Raw genomic sequence first — 16,544 nt, 5'->3', positions numbered from 1 at the left:
CTTTTTTCCCGCAGCTTAGTAAAAGGACCCCTTAGTGTTTCTTATTTAGGATGCACTAAGTGGACCCATGCTAATTGCAAAATTGTCAGTTAGCACGCAGTAGTTGCCATGCCCTAAATGCAAAATACTTTCCACGCCCATTCTCTGCTCATACCCCACCTAGGAATGCTTCCTAACACAAAATGCCCTCCAATTAGTGAACATCAAATGTAAAAATAAGGCAAAAGCAATTACTATGTTTGCGTGGTAAAAGTTAATGCACACTAAATTGCTCATTAAGGACTAAATTCTATAAATGCCGCTGAAAATTTTAAATGTTGAGCTTATTCTATAAAGAACCCACATCCTTTTTAGAGTAGTGCTAAGGGCCAGAATCTATATATGGCACCTAAAAAATCTGCATGGTGTAATGTTCACCCCTTTCAACGGGAAGTGACATCTTGAGTTTCTCCTGCCAACAGTTCCACTCATCCAGGGAAATGTGATGGAAACTCCAATGGGCTCCACCCCTCTTTTAACAGGAGGTAATCATATAGCATTCTCTCATTCTTAATAAGAGATGGTAGGGAGCCTGAACTCTTCCACAAGAAAAGAATCCATAGAAAAGATTTCTTCCAAATGCTTTATGTATCTTTCAAAGTCAATCTGCATGGCTCCCCTCAGGGTGAATAATCGTAAGACATCTGTTATTTCATCCAACATCCTTTCTCTGAAGCCTTCCCCGGTAACAGGTCATAGCTCTGTTGCCCTCCTTGCGCCACCTGGTGATCCATCTGGGGAATACTCCTTAACAAATAGCTTCATAGGATATGTAAATTAACCACTCAGAAGGCAAATCTTCTCTCACAGGCTATATTTTACTTACTCTGAAGGGGTATTCTTCTTGCAACAAATGCTTTAGCAAGCACTCTTGAATTGAGTCCTCCATTGGGAACGTGCGGGTCAGTTATACAATACTTGGGGGGAGATGCACTAAAAAATCGTTAAATCCCTTCCCTTACCGATTCCCTTAGCGAATCAGTAAGGAACGGGCATGCATCAAGGAAAAGGAATGCAAATGAGCTGCTCATTGTAGCTCACTTGCATTCTCTATTCCATTGGAAACCAGTCGGCCGGTCGAGCATGCGCAGAGCAGCCAAGCGTTATGCTGGCTGCGCTACGGCCTTCACAAAAAAAAAAAGACGTCTCTGCCGAGGCACACTTTCTCTACCTTGAAGTCTTTGAGCCAATCACAACACGTTTAGCTGAGCTAAACACGCTGTGATTGGCTCAGAGACTTCCAGGTCTCTCAGCTGAGTGAAGGACGTCCAAAAAGGCCGTTTTTATAAATGCGGGGGGGAGGGGGGAGGACGTCCAAAACGGACATCTTTTTGGATGGATGTCCTCAACTGCACTCTCCTGCTACGATCAAGCCTCATTGAAGCCTTCTTGCAGCAAGCCGTGGAGGGGGTGAGCGGCGTGGTGTCTTCCTTTCAGGCGGCACAGATTTTTATTAAGTGAAGGACATCCAAAAAGAACATCTTTGGAGTGGGTTTTTTTTTTCAGGTGAAGGACATCCAAAAAGGACGTCCCTGACGACATTTTTTTCTTCCGATTTGCCCCAACGAGAGGTGTAGACCTCCCATTAGGTTTTTCACAGTAAGGGGATCGGAAAACCGTAGTGCATCTCATTATAATAGCCTTGCAATAGCCTTTGGATCATCTGCATTCTGTTTTCGTTAGCTGCTACCGTGATCGGAAAATGGCCTTTAGTGCATGCCAGGGTTTACTACTTGCTTGTTAATGGCTCGTTAAGTTTAGTGCATCTGGCCCTTGGTTAGCCAGCTTCCCAGGATATGCAAATTAACCATTCTAAATGTAAATCCACTCCAATTAGCTTCTGCTAACCACTCTGTAGGGGTTAGTCTTCTTTCAGCAAGCAATTCATTATACTCTCTTCAACTGAGCCCTCCACTGGGAGATGAAGGTCTCAGATGAAAACAGCCACCACCCCTTGGACAGAACTTTATTTCACTTCAACTTTACAATCCTGTCCTCCACCCCCCCCCCCCCCCCACCCAGGGCTTTGGAAAGTATTTTTTCCTGAAGCTTCCCTTTTAATAGTATTCTCCCAATCATAGGTGCCAGCTCTATGAGTGCTGTGGGTGCTTGAGCATCCCCAATATTGAGCAAACTCCATTACTCTGATGAGAAGCATTCATTTGTGTTGTGTGTAGCACCTCCAATCATTTTGAAAAGTTGGCTCCTATGCCTCCAATAGCCCCTCAACTCCAAGCCCTCCTCTGATGACTCTCAACTCTAAGCCTCTCTGACTGTTCTCCGTCTTCCCCCAACTGCCTAACCCATCCCTTGTAAGACCCCCCCCCCCAGGCCTATATGGCAAATCCTGGGGGGAGGGTATAATGGAGTCGGGGCAAGAGCAATCTCTACTTACTCCTGCCCATTTCAGTTCTAGGTTCAAAATGGTAGTCTCATGGTACTATCACTAGGAATCAAGCTGTCATATAATGGGGCCTTTATCCAGCAGCTTAAGCCAGTAGTAATACTGCGAGAATACCGCTAGGTGTTGCCGGTCTCTTTTTGAATCCCTCTGCCTGAATGGACGTAAGCAAATAGGGATAGTTTCTGCTCTGATCCCTTACAACCTCCCCACCCCCACCCCCCCCAACCAAGGATTTGCCAGGTAGGCCAAGGGGGACCTATGGGGGGTGTGGTGGAATTGGGGAAAGATGGGGTCATTGGAGGGCACTCAGAGTGAGGGGGCCATCATGGAGCCAAGAGTTTGGGGCATTGAAGGGGGTTTTACCTAAAGGAGGGGGGGCTTACAAGGTTGATTGCAAACAGCATTATTCTTGAACTGCAAGAGTGACAAACCTGCAGTACTGAGATATCACAGGCTATTTAGTCCTGTGGGAAATTAAAGTGTGATAAAAGCCCAACTTATACCGCACCTTAATAATTACCCCCTTAATCTTTTAAATTGTACTCCATTTCAAGCACATCTGGTAAAATGCAAAGGAAAAATGAATAAGTTAATTAATAAATCATGCTCAGCAAGCTTTTTTTTTATCTCAGTAATTGTTTCATAGCCCAGGTAAAACCATTTGAAATTTGCCCTCTTCATATATAAGGCACCATTACCACCGTTAATGACAAAGTTTTTCCTACAAATGTGCTGGAAAAATCCATGCCAGACTATGAATCTCATTATGCTTTTTATTAAAAGTTCCTCTTCCCCTCCTTAATCTTTATTTTATGTTTATAAATCAGCTCTTGTCATATGAGTGCATTATGAAAAGAGAAAGCGAGCCATGCAGATGCATTAATCAAAGGCATTGAGCTCAGAAGGAAATGTCAGCACTAATAGCTCGTCTTCATGCAGTGATCAGTGACAGTAAAGCTACTTTCAGTTAATTTGCATGGTTTTAGTCATGGTAATTAAAAACCTCAATAGCAATAGGATGTGATACCAAAGAGGAGAAAACAAGGGAAAACAACAGAGCTGAAACAACAAAAATCTAATTCCTTTCATGTTATTCCCTGTACCCTGAGTTAGAATGACTGGCTATGTAATATCAATAATGTATGTAAAGATTCACTATAAGTAGGACTAATCATTTGTTTGACCTGTGCTATCATTAAGCAAAACAGGCTTCACTGCACCAAGCAGGAAGTATTAAGCAGCAAGGAACACAATGCTAAGGATGAAGGATATAAGTACTGTACGCTTGACAGAGATGATATATCTCACAGCCTAGTTCCCTAACAGCCCTCATTCCCAACAGAAAAATACCACACCATTCAAAACAAGAGCAAATTTAGCTTGTGTTTTCTACATTCTGTGGAAAAAAAATGAGAGGAATGGCCTTTGTGAATTGTACAGTGACGCTACTACAGGATTCATCAATAATAGGATATCTCTATCAGTTACCTAGGTAGGATGTTTACCTTATTGACCATGCGCTAACAATACCTGTGCTAAAATATGTTACAGAGGACAAAAGGAAAATTGGCAGAAGTGGAAGACTGTAGCTTACTATGTAGAGAAGTGCTCACAAGAAGAGTAGAGTAGCCGATAGGGCTCTTCCAAAAAACAGGAGGATGAAGGAAGTAAAGTATTTTATCTTTCCTTCATTCTCCTGTTGTTTTTTGGAAGAGCCCTGCTGACTACACTACTCTTCTCATGAGCACAAAATATATTACAGAAAATAAAGTGTAACATAGTATTATAGTAACTTAGTAAATGACGGCAGATAAAGACCTGTACGGTCCATCCAGTCTGCCCAACAAGATAAACTCATTTTACTGCATCTTAATCCTAGTAAATCTGGTGCTATGAGGCATATGGAGTGACATCTCATCCTCACTTTGGCCCCATCGGTGATGGGTCATCAGCTCGCTCTCACTAATTCCTTGAAGGTGTTATGTTATTTTCTTGACTCTCAGTTATATTTTGATGTTTAGGTCTCTTTCATATTCTCTTGTCCATCTTGTATATATTCTATAAATGACCACTGACTGGTTCTTCCGAGCCCCAATGTTGCCCTGCTTGAATTCACTAGACATCACGCTTTTTTCTTCGCTGCTCCTTTCTTTTGGAATTCATTCCCTCTTATTATCCATGCTGAGCTATCTTTTAAAAAATTCAAAACCACTATAAAATTTTGGTTATTTTGTCAGAATTGCAAAATTGCTTGAATTATGGCAAGCAGTGTGGTATTCATTCTTATTGTTGTTCCTCTAATTTATTCCCTCCTTTTCCCCTTTCCCTTTGGTCCTTTTTTTGCTTGGACTATTTTGGTTTAGTCTGATCCTTCTGGATCGCATGTGATTAACATTTCCTGTTTTCATTGTAGTTCTTTTCCTACTTTTAAATTACTTTATCCTGTAACCCGCCTATATCTGCAAGTTAGTTTAGGCAGTATAGCAAGTTTTATAAATTATAAACTATTGTTTGAAATTCATGAGTATATACATAGAATATATATATGCATATTGACACCTGATCTGAAAACGGCATAAATTTGTGTGGGGGAATTTTTGTGCTGTTGGGAACTTATTTTAAAAAGGCACATTGGGTTACAGTTGCTGCTAGTACAGAAACCATACAAAATAATAAAAAAAACACTCAGATCGAAAAACTAAACACTAACAAATAAACAGTAGAAGAAAACAGAGGGAGAGAAGAGACTCGGTGCATCAGGTTAGCACTCACTTCACTGCACTCTGAAAAAAAATATAAATAGAACTTTTCCATGTAAATACAATATGGTGTCTCATCTTAAAGAGGAAAAGGCCTCGAGAAACCCCTTGACAGCTGAAAAAGTCAAACTGGGGTTGGACTTCCTCATCATCAAAACCTCTATGTACAGACTTTAAATTGGCTAAAGAGTATTTAAACAAAACTTAGCTCAAGGGCGAGTCAGTCTCTGTGCTCCCTTGTTGATTAAGACTATGATCACGGTCTTAATCAACAAGGGAGCACAGAAACTGACTCGCCCTTGAGCTAAGTTTTGTTTAAATACTCTTTAGCCAATTTTAAAATCTGTACATAGAGGTTTTGATGATGAGGAAGTCCAACCCCAGTTTGACTTTTTCAGCTGTCAAGGGGTTTCTCGAGGCCTTTTCCTCTTTAAGATAAGAGTACTTGCTTGAAGTAATAGATTTTTTGAGTACCTAATTAATTTTTGACTCTCAACCGACTGATCTAGGTAACTCACCCCATTATATAGATTGAATACAATATGGTGGCCATAAACTGTACAATGAATTATATCAATGCAAAACATAATGAAGTCCCCAATATATCATACTCTTTTATCAATACTTCATTTCCTCAATACGATACATGACGGTGCTAAAAAAAACATCCTCCGGCTCACAGCTATGTACCTGACTAAAAAAGTAATTTTAAAGCCTTTTTAAAATCACCCATCTCATGAATCTCTCTTAATTCTGATGGTAACTTGTTCCAGAATTGCGGCCCTAGCAATATAAAAAAATATACTTTTGAAACGCCTCCAATTTAACAAATTGGTATGTTGGTATGTTGGTACTTTGTAACGATCGTAATGATCATAATGATCTTCTTGGTTGATATACACACAGTGCCCCTTTTACCAACCTACAGAAAAAGGGGGCCTGCTCTGGCATCGGCATGTTTTTCATGCGTGTCGAGGCCTCCTTTCACCACAGTGGTATATATAAGAAGTTCTGAAGTGTTCACCTGCTGGTTGCAGAAGTTCTCATAAAGTTCTGTTGCATTCTATAAAACAACTGGAGTGCAGCGTGGTTATTGGTAAAAGAGTGAGAGTGGGTGCTCCCAGACTGAGAGAAGCAGCACCATTCTGGACCGTTTGACCCACTCCCCAACTTGACTGCAGGCGAATTGGAACTGTGAGTGCGGTGTATGTGTGGTCCCCTGTGACACCGTGAGAGGAACTTTGCTTGTGGGACCGGGTAGGACTCTATGTTTCTAAATGTGTTCTAGCACATGAATGGCTATGTTGCCATTTCATAACAAAGACGTTCATATGCTGCCACAGAGCTGTTTTCCTGTTTTGCCCCATTGATATTTTAGACATCTGTTGTTCTAAAATGGATGTGTATGCAGCATGTCACTGGCACATGAATGTCCATTTTACCGTGTACTGTATTTTAGAACAGGCTTTATGTCAGCGGATCCTATTCTAGGGTACAAGCAGAACTTCAGATTCCCAACTTGGATGTCTAAATACTAATTTGAACATGTTTTCTAAAATGCCACGCCACATTAACCAGCTCACCCATATCCACAAGTTTATTAACCCTTTCACAAAATTCTAACAGGTTAGTAAGGCAAGACTTCATTCTGATAAATCCATGTTGGTTCTTAACCATTAAGCGGTGATTATCCATATGCTCAGTAGGGATGGGCAGCCAGAAAATGTTTGTTTCATGTAATTTCCTGTGTTTCGTTGATTTTTATTTGGTTACTTATTCATCATGGGAGAAAAGTAATTGAGTACACCCTCTTTTGAAAGAGGACACACTATGTGCAAAATGGGTACACTCTTTCAGGAACAGTGTGCACTATGAACGCATGCACAATATTTCATGCATATTCAAGGGGTTGCCTCTTTGCAAACAGTACACACCTGTCGAGAGTGCACACCATTATCAGCAAATGATAAAACACAAATGTTTGTATCTTTTTCTGCTCATTTTCAGTTGATAATGACATGCAGTTTACATGGGTTTGTCATTTCCCATATTGATGAAAACAAATACTCATCCCTAATATACAGTGATTTTATTTTGTCAAAATGACCTCTACCATTGTACCTCATTAGTCTACAGTTTCCTGTCTGATTCTTTTTTTTTTTTAATTGATGTTACATTGACCACCTCCAATTCTCTTGTACCATAGCTGATTTTAATGATAGGTTATAGATTGCTACTAATAGGTCTGCAATTTCATTTCTGAGTTCTTTTAGTACTCTATAGCATATGCCATCCAGTCCAGATGATTTGCTACTTTTTAGCTTGCCAATTTGCTCTATTTCATCTTCCAGATTCACTATGATTTGCTTCAGTTCCTTGAATCACCATCATGCTTCCCATGTTGATAACTTCCCAAATCTTCCATAAATACTAAAGCAAAGAATTCATAATTTTTTCATCTATGGCCTTATTCTCTCTATTTGCCAACTTTAACCCTTCCTCTTTTAGGTCCTCTTTTACTAAGCTGCACTAGCGATTCCTGGCGCAGCAAATGAGAGGAAGCCCATTCAATTCCTATGGGTTTCCTCTCATTTGCCGTGTGGGAATTGCTAGCGTTGCTTAGTAAAAGCATCCAACTTACTTCCTCACAGACTTTCTGCTTTTTATGTACTCGAAAAAGTTTTTACTATGAGTTCTTGCTGTATGGCAGACCTTTTCTAATTTTTATTTGGCTTGCCTTATTAAGACCTTTCATTTAACTTGCCATGCTCTTTTCTATTTTTATCTATTTCCATTTTTTGAAAGTTACCCTTTTAGCTTTAATAGCCTCTTTCACTTTAGCCTTTAACCACACTGGCATTTGTTTGGCCTTTGACATTTTCTAATTCATGGAATATACTTAATTTTTGCTTCCAAGATATAATTTTTAAATAGAGTACACATCTCATGAAGACTTTAACTGTTGCAACTTCTCTTTGTATTTTTAATATAGTTTCCTCATCTGATCATATCCTCCTTTTAAAATTAAATGCTGCATCAAGTGAATAAGAATCAGCAAATGGCAGCTTCTACAGTGTTTCACACACTCTGAGGAAATGTTAACAATCTATGTCAGATAGTTTTTCCTACAAAGATATAGGAGGTCTTTAACCAAAGTGCACTAGCCATCAGATTTTTAGCACGAGCTAAAAACACTAGTGCACCTTAATAAAAGACCTCCATAGTCTCTGAAAGATACTGTGTTTGCGCTTACCTGCCTTGCTGAGTGCTGATATAAAATGGGGCTCATTTTCAAAACAGAAAAACATCCAAAAAGTGGCACAAAGCAGCATTTGGATGTTTTTTTACCCCCAAATCAATATTTTTGAAACCCATGTAAAGACTTTTTCTATGCAGTTCATCTGAAGTGCATCCAGTTCACAAGGGGGCATGTCAGGGGCATGATGGGGTCAAGATTTGGGCATTCCTAACACTTGGACATTGTTCTGACATAATGGAACAAAGCAAAAATGTCCAGGGTTAAAACCTTGTTGTTTTTCAGCACACCTTTGTAAAAGGACCCCTTAGTGCAGCTACATTGCTGCATGCTAACTGATTAGCATGTGGTTAGCAAGTGAGCCCTGTACTGCCCTGGCTTTACAGCCTGCTTCACTAACACAGACTACTCAGTAATTACTGTGGATTCTTTTGGATTCGTATTAGGGAAACGAGACCTTTATTAGAGGATCTAAAATCTACAGTGATTAAGATATATACAATGATCAAGCTATATACACTCAATGATTAGCTATATAGCTAAAAAGAAACAATACCTATCTATAAACTATCATTACATCACTGGTCTCTACATCTAAGCAATGCTAAGAGTTCCTAGACCAGGAAAAGAAGCAATAAAACACTATAATATACATCCATCCATCACTGATCATTACATCATCCAGGCTCTTATCATCAGCTGGGGGGGGGGGGGGGGCTGTTCACAATGAAAGCCAGGAGTTTCTTTGACCAGGAAGTATGGTTCTCTGCGCAGTTCATATGTTACTCAGAGACGAGCGCCCAATTTCACTGATAGAAACTCCCTTTTTTATTAGGCTTAGAACTCATTTTCAGAGCTAATGAAAGTTACAGAATGCTTGAGAATTTCTCTGTTTAGGTAAACAAGCCATACTGTGGGAATGTGGTCACATGTTTCTCTGTCTAGGTCGCCAGTCTGAACTGGAAACAGACTCCACCTCCCCTTTCACATACCAAATTAATTAGAGCTGTGTCTTATCTTCTACATTCCAACTTATTTTCACACAATCAAAGTTAAACAATCATTTTTAAACAGAATTACTTCTAATCAAAAATACAGACTCCAAGTGCACTGGTTGGTCAAGGCAGAGTTGAAAAACAATCATTAAAATTCACTTCCACTACAAGCCCTTAATGTATACAAAATAGGTGGTGGTAGGGCCTCACATGCTAATGACCACATGCTAATGGGAAAATTAGTACATGGCCATTAATATAGCAAATAGGATTTTTGACCATTTTATTGCTGTGGCAGAAATGGCCTCAGCATGCGGGAAAGACCCATGTAAGGGTTCACTGAGGCCAACTTTTAGCATAGTTTGGTAAAATGTCCCCTGTGTACCGGATAAATAGACACCTTGATTTGGTAGGAAAAAAACTGCTCATCAACTGTTATGTTTTCTTGATCTTTTTGACTTTGGGGCTGATTTTCGAAAGAGAAAAACATCTAAAATGTGGCATGAAGCAGCATTTGGACGTTTTTCTCACAAAAACATCCAAATCAGTATTTACAAAACCTATTTTTAGACATTTTTCCATGCTTTTTGTCTGCAGTGCATCCAAATCTCAAGGGGGCGTTTCAGGGTATTGTTAAGGGCAGGATTTGGGTTTTCCTAAGACTTGGACGTTTTTCAGCCATAATAGAACAAAACAAAACTGTCCAGGACTAAAGTATTTTATAGCATGATGTTCTGAGCTAGACCTATTTTTATAACAAAAAAGGCACAAAAAGGTGCCCAAAGTGACCACTGGAGAGAATCAGGGATGACCTCCTCTTACTTCCCCAGTGGTCACTGACCACCTCCTACCCATCCAAAAAATGTGATTAAAAACATTACTTACTAGCCTCTATGTCAGCCTCAGATGTTATACGCAGGTCCATTAGAGAGGCTTGCAGGCCCCTGGAGTAATCTAGCGGTGAGTGCAGTGCACTGCATATAGGTGGACCCAGGCCATACTTCATCCTACCTGTTACACTTTTGGTGGAAACTGTGAGCCCTCCAAAACTCAGCAGAAACCTATTGTATTCACATTTAGGTTCCTCCTTCACTCATAAGGGATATTTTAGTGGTGTACAGTTGGCGGTAGTGGGTTTTGGGTGGTTTTTGAGGGGTCAGCAGACAAGATAAGGGAGCAATGATGAGATGTGTACCTGGGAGCATTTATTTGAAGTCAACAGCAGTGCCTCCTAGGGTGCTTTATTGCTCTTCTGTGATGTCTGGGTGACCAGTCTAGTAAAAATGCTGCCCTTCTGACATCCCAATGGCTTGGTTTTCTACATTTTTCATTTGGATTCTTTTTTTTAAATGTTTCAAAAAACAAACAAATCCAAAACCATACAAAGCACAAAACCTTGTTTGAAATGGTATTGTATTTTTCCTTCTTTCCTATTTTTGGAAGTTTTGTACAAAACGTTCAAAGTCGGACTTAGACGTCATATTGAAAATGCCCCTCTTTATGTCAAACCACACAAATTATAACATTTCCTGGAATGTATTTCATGATATAGCATGATTGAAAGATCTGGGACTTCATACAGTTGATTCTCCACAGAAAGGCTATTTGTATTATGGGCACCTTGGGCATATAGAATCACAATGAAGGCATCAAGTTCCTTGAAGGAAATTGTCCAGTTGTCACCTTGGAGCTGTCTCCTTGCCTCAGTTTTTAGAATACTTTTTTTATATGGCAGAAGATAGTTTCATCAACAAGCAACCACCATATTCTTTCTATGCTGTCTTCTTTTATTTCAGATTTGGCATAGGGCATCAGTCCAGGAGTTTTAAAAGAACATTTTATTGGGCTTGTCTTCATGGAGTAGAAATACTGTCAATAACTTCTCCCCGTTTTTATTTTTTTCCATCAAGATTAAATGATCATTTTGTATTAAAATCTCCATCCTTTAAAGGCACTTGCCTCAAACGTCAATTTGAGGCACGTTTTTCGTACTGTGCGAGTCGTATTTGGAACATTCTTCCTTTAAGGATTCATTCTGAAATGAACTATATGACCTTATGAAAAAAAATTAAGACTTTCTTGTTTGATAAGTTTTAGCTGTGTTATGGTGTTTTTTTAAATGCTATTGTAGATCCTCATTTGTCTGAGTTGTTCTTTTGTTAACCGCCTTGAACCTCTTGATGGAACTAGTGTGGTCTACAAATAGATGATTAGATTAGATTAGACCCTTTTACCAAGTGGCTGCAGGGATGCCAAAAGGAGGGGGCAGGAGTGCAGGGGGCAAACTTCTCCAGGCCCAGCACCGGCAAACCTCTTCTTGCCTGCTTCTGGGTCTGTCCTCTCCTGCTCATGCGTGCCACCCAGGACCCGGATGATTACATTAACGTGATATCGAGTTAATGCAATCATGCAGGCCCTGACTCCTGGCACACAGGAGCACTGGAACAGGAGAGGACAGAGCAAGGGAGCAGCACTGCAGTGACTCAGAGACAGAAAGGTGCAGGTGCAAGGGTGGTAGGCCTGGGGGAGGGGGGGGGAATGCGTGGCAGTCCAATCCTGTCCTGGGCCGCATTGTGTCTCTCTCCAGCCCTGAATGGCAGTAAGTCTACCATGAGCTTACCATGCACCAATCTGGAGCTACCACCGACCCAGCGTGGGCACTGGTGGTTGTTCCACCCCCAGCGTGTGGCATTTCTGGTGCTTTCCGCAGGTGCTAACCCAGCAGTGCAGTGTCACTTGCTACCCGGTTACTGCCAGGTTAGCACAGGAGCCCTTACCACCAACTCAATGGGTGGCGTAAGTGCGCCCCAACGCATGACTATGTGGTAAGTAAAATCTTAACACATGGCCATTTTTTCACCCTTTTTACCTACTGTGGTAAAAAGGGCCTCAGCACGACACATAAATGGACCCCGCTGCTAGTGCAGAGTGCCTTTTACTACAGCTTGGTAAAAGGATCCCTCTGTTTTCTGAGTTAATGATGGCATTGCTGCTCCACTGAAATACTACACTGACTGTTCTATAAAAATATGCTTGGGAGAAAGGGGATATGTTCATTGTTGGATTTTTGATCTTTTACACAATTTTCAGATTATTTCCAGGTTGCTTCACTTAGCCATTCAAATAAAATGTGTTAACATACATAGGAACATTTCTAAAAGCACAGGTGTAGCCCTGTGTTTAGAGTAAAAGGCTGTGAACCAGAGAAACTGGTGTTCAAATCCTGCTGCTGCTCCCTGTGACTTTGGGTGAGTCATAGCCCTTCAATGTCTCACATTACATGGAGGGGCTTTTCTCAATATTAATTCTTTGGACATTTTGCGCTAAATGTCCCAAATCTGAATAGGAAATATAGCCATTTTCAAAGCATGAAAACATCAATCTTTATTTTCAAAAATGGCCATATGCTAGATGTTTTTGTGATTTGTGCATTTATCTTTTTGGTCCATTTCGGAAAAAAAAAATCACGTCCAAGTGCAAAATGACAAAATCAAGCCATTGGGATGTAGGTGGAGCTAGCAATCTTAGTAGACTGGCCACACAGACATCCCAGGAGAGCAATGCGGCACCCTAGAGGGCACTGCTGTGGACTTCATATAAAAGCTCCCAGGTACACATCTCACCATTACCCCCTTATCTTGTCTGCTGAGCCCTCCAAAACCGACCAAAAATCTACTGTACCCACATATTTTTTAAAATTTTTAAATTTTATTTGTTACATTTGTATCCCACATTTTCCCACCTATTTGTAGGCTCAATGTGGCTTACATAGTACCGGAGAGGCGTTTGCAGACTCTGGTGTGAACAAATACAGTGATGTTCACATGAACAATAAAGTTCATGTGGTGATCCCTTCACCCATATCAGCTATTGTAGTGCTGTATAGTTGGGGGAAGTAGGTTTTGGGTGGGTTTTTGAGAGTTCACACTTTCCACCACAGGTGTGACAGGTAGAGTGAGATATGAGCCTGGGTCCCCTTCTCTACAGTCCATTGCAGCGACCATTAACATCTGAAGCTGTCATAGAGTCTGGTAAGTACTATTTTTATTCACATCTTTGGGGGTAGGAGGGGTCCAATGACCACTGAAAGAGTAAGGAGGGTCATCCCTGATTCCCTCCAGTGGTCATTTGGTCATTTAGGGCACATTTTTGTGCCTTATTCATTTTAAAAATGGGTCTAGATCAAAACATTGAAGTTTCAGCCCTAGACTTTTCCATTTTGTTCCATTATGGCTATAAAATGTCCAAGTGTTGCTAAGCCTAAGCCTGCCCTAACCCCAACTCTGACGTGCCCCTGACATACCCCCAACATGCCCCTGCAGATGAATTGCATAGATAAACGTCTGCAAAATGGATTTCGAAAATACCGATTTGGACGTTTTGAGAAGCAATACGCCCAAATGCTGCTTTATGCCACTTTTTGGATGTTTTTCTCTTTTGAAAATGAGCCCCATTGTAAACCATCTGGGGATAGCTGAATATAACTCATCTCGGGCTTCCACTGAAAAGGTGTAAGCTAAAATAAAAGAAAGTCAGTTTTATACAAGTTACTTTGTTCGTTAACATGCATTATATCAATTCTGTGCACAATGAATCTTTAAGACACACTAATGAACCAAATGCATGCTAATGAATGTGCGAAGCTGTCGTCTTGTCTTGATGCTGCATAAACACAACAGCAATTTTGTACGACCTGTCACTCTAAACCCAGGATCATTTCTCTTCTGGAACACTGCTGACACTGGCTGTTTCGTAAAGTGCCAGTGTTTAGGCTGTTACTAAACAAGACCAGCATTACACCTTTTGTGTTGAATCTGAATCCAAATGATTCACAACAGTAAATCATTTTGGGGCCCTTTTAGAAGTCATGGTAAAAAGCGGCCTGAGCTAGTTTTAGCATGGGAAATTGGTGCTCGCTGGGCCAATTTTTTGGCTACAGCGGGAAAAAGGAGTTTAAAAAAATGGGACAGTAAATGGCCGTGCACTAATATTAAAATTAGCACCCAGCTATTTACTGCCTGAGTCCTTACCACCACCTATTTACCAGGTGGTAAGGACTCACATGCTACTCCTGCGGTAACCAGGCAGCATGTGGCAATGTGGCAGTGCCACTAATTACCGCCGGGAATGCCCCCCATGGTAGAAAATTATTTTTTACCATGGGAAATTGTACATGCCAACTTCAAAACTACTACCGGGATCCCACGCTACCCTGGTGGTAGGGCTAATCTGGTGTGTGCTATCTGCGAGGTAGCCCTACCATGGCTTAATAAAAAGACCCTTTTGGGAAGTATGAACTGCAGAACAACTAAATCCAACATGAGGAAATTGAGTAATTGTCAAATATCCTCTGTAATTGTAAATTACACGGAAGGTTTAAAAATACCCACATTGCTATCTTTGAATATTATTATAACGTACGCATTTGAAAACTGCTCATGTAGTTTGCACCTGCTGTTTTCTCTGGGCCGATTGGAAGGTTAAAAGATGCACATACTTCTCAAAATGTCAGGTGTTATTTTCTTCTCCTGACCTAAACATGTTTGTGAGAATGTTTCATCACAGTTCAGCTAGGAGTATGCATGTTTTGGAAACTATGTATATTTGAATGGGCTGAGAAAGGCAGTTCCCAGCGAAGGCAATTTATAAATACTTGTTTACTCTGGTCAGTGGTTTTAAAAAATGTCCTCCCCATGTGACAATCTAAGGGGTGTTCTTTTATAAAGCCGCAGTAAAAAGTGGCTTGTGGTAGTGTGGGCGCATCTTTTAGGAAAAGGCCATTTTTTAATGGGCCGGGAAATGGGCCTGTTCTAAAATTAAAACTAGTGTGTACCTATTTATGGCCTGAACCCTTACCTCCACCTATTGACCTAGTGGTAAGTACATAAGTACATAAGTATTGTCATACTGGGAAAGACCAAAGGTCCATCAAGCCCAGCATCCTGTTTCCAACAGTGGCCAATCCAGGTCACAAATACCTGGCAAGATCCCCAAAAAGTACAAAACATTTTATACAGCTTACTCCAGAAATAGTGGATTTCCCCCAAGTCCATTTAATAATGGTCTATGGACTTTTCCTTTAGGAAGCCGTCCAAACTTCAGCATGCACCAAACTTGGAATTACTGCCGGGTGCATGCACTTCCCCAGCGGTAGTGACGATTGGGCGCACGCAACCCACCCCTTAGCCCTCCCATGCCTTTGTAAAAGCACCCCTAACTAACTGACTTCTCCATATTTAGAGGCTCTTTTACTAAGCTGCAGTAAGCACTAATGCACACTTACCGTGTGGGAAAATGCACTACCGCTGGGTACACTCAGGCATCCTGAGGTAGTTTTGGAATCTGCGCGTGCTTCCCACGAGCTAAAAAATACTTATTATTTTTTAGTGCTGGTGAAATTCTTGGGGCGGAGACTAAGCATGCCCAGCGCTAATCGGTAAGCACAGCAACATTATCATGCGTCAACTGATTAGCACATGGTTAGCGCTTGGTAACTAGGTATCAGTAAGGGCTCCTGTAAAAAAATGGCCACATGCTAATTGGGAAACTATCTTGTGGCCATCAATTGAATAAATGTAAAATGTGGCCAGAGGCGGTCTTAGCATGTGTAGGGTCCTGTGCAGACTGGTTTGGTGGGGCCCCCCCCACCTAGCCCCACCCCCCATTGACAGGAGAAGGTACATTCTTCTGACATTGCCAAATGCCAAGTATCACTAACCTGTGCTGTGCTGCTGCAAGCATCACGTCACAGTAAGAAGGAGAACAGAGATGAGCTGATTAACCCACACATACTCTCAGGCCTGGTCTGGTGACGCTGGAACTTCCCTTTGCTGTGGCCCGACCTAGAGGAAGAGAGAAGTTAGGTCAGAAGGAGGTGAGCCATGATAGAAGTTCCGGCTTAAGCGGACCAGGTGTCAGGACAGTAAGTGACTGTGCCAGGTGCGGTGCGGAGAACCTGGCAAGTATGCAGGCAGCTGAGGCAATTTGCAGGAGTGGGGTTGGGCAGGATGGGGTTTTGCAACTTGTGCAAAATTCATGCTGGGGATGTGACCAGCCGACCACAAATGCGGGGGCCCCTGTAAGCGCGAGGC

The 16,544-nt window shown here is 41.3% G+C and overlaps 1 long non-coding RNA gene across 1 annotated transcript in view; it reads right to left on the bottom strand.

Moving 5' to 3' along the window:
* LOC115471197 overlaps window positions 1–16,284 on the bottom strand; it is a 54,438-nt gene extending 38,154 nt beyond the window's left edge. The window contains exon 1 of the long non-coding RNA XR_003942296.1: window positions 16,172–16,284. This is a non-coding gene — a long non-coding RNA (uncharacterized LOC115471197). The remainder of the gene's footprint in view (window positions 1–16,171) is intronic.
* Window positions 16,285–16,544: the final 260 nt, after the last annotated feature.

The sequence above is a fragment of the Microcaecilia unicolor genome, chromosome 5 (genome assembly GCF_901765095.1).
Source record: "Microcaecilia unicolor chromosome 5, aMicUni1.1, whole genome shotgun sequence".
In the NCBI taxonomy this organism is placed as follows: Eukaryota; Metazoa; Chordata; class Amphibia; order Gymnophiona; family Siphonopidae; genus Microcaecilia; species Microcaecilia unicolor.
The sequence above is the reverse complement of the archived record's forward strand: the minus strand, read 5'-3'. Positions and strand labels throughout refer to the sequence as shown.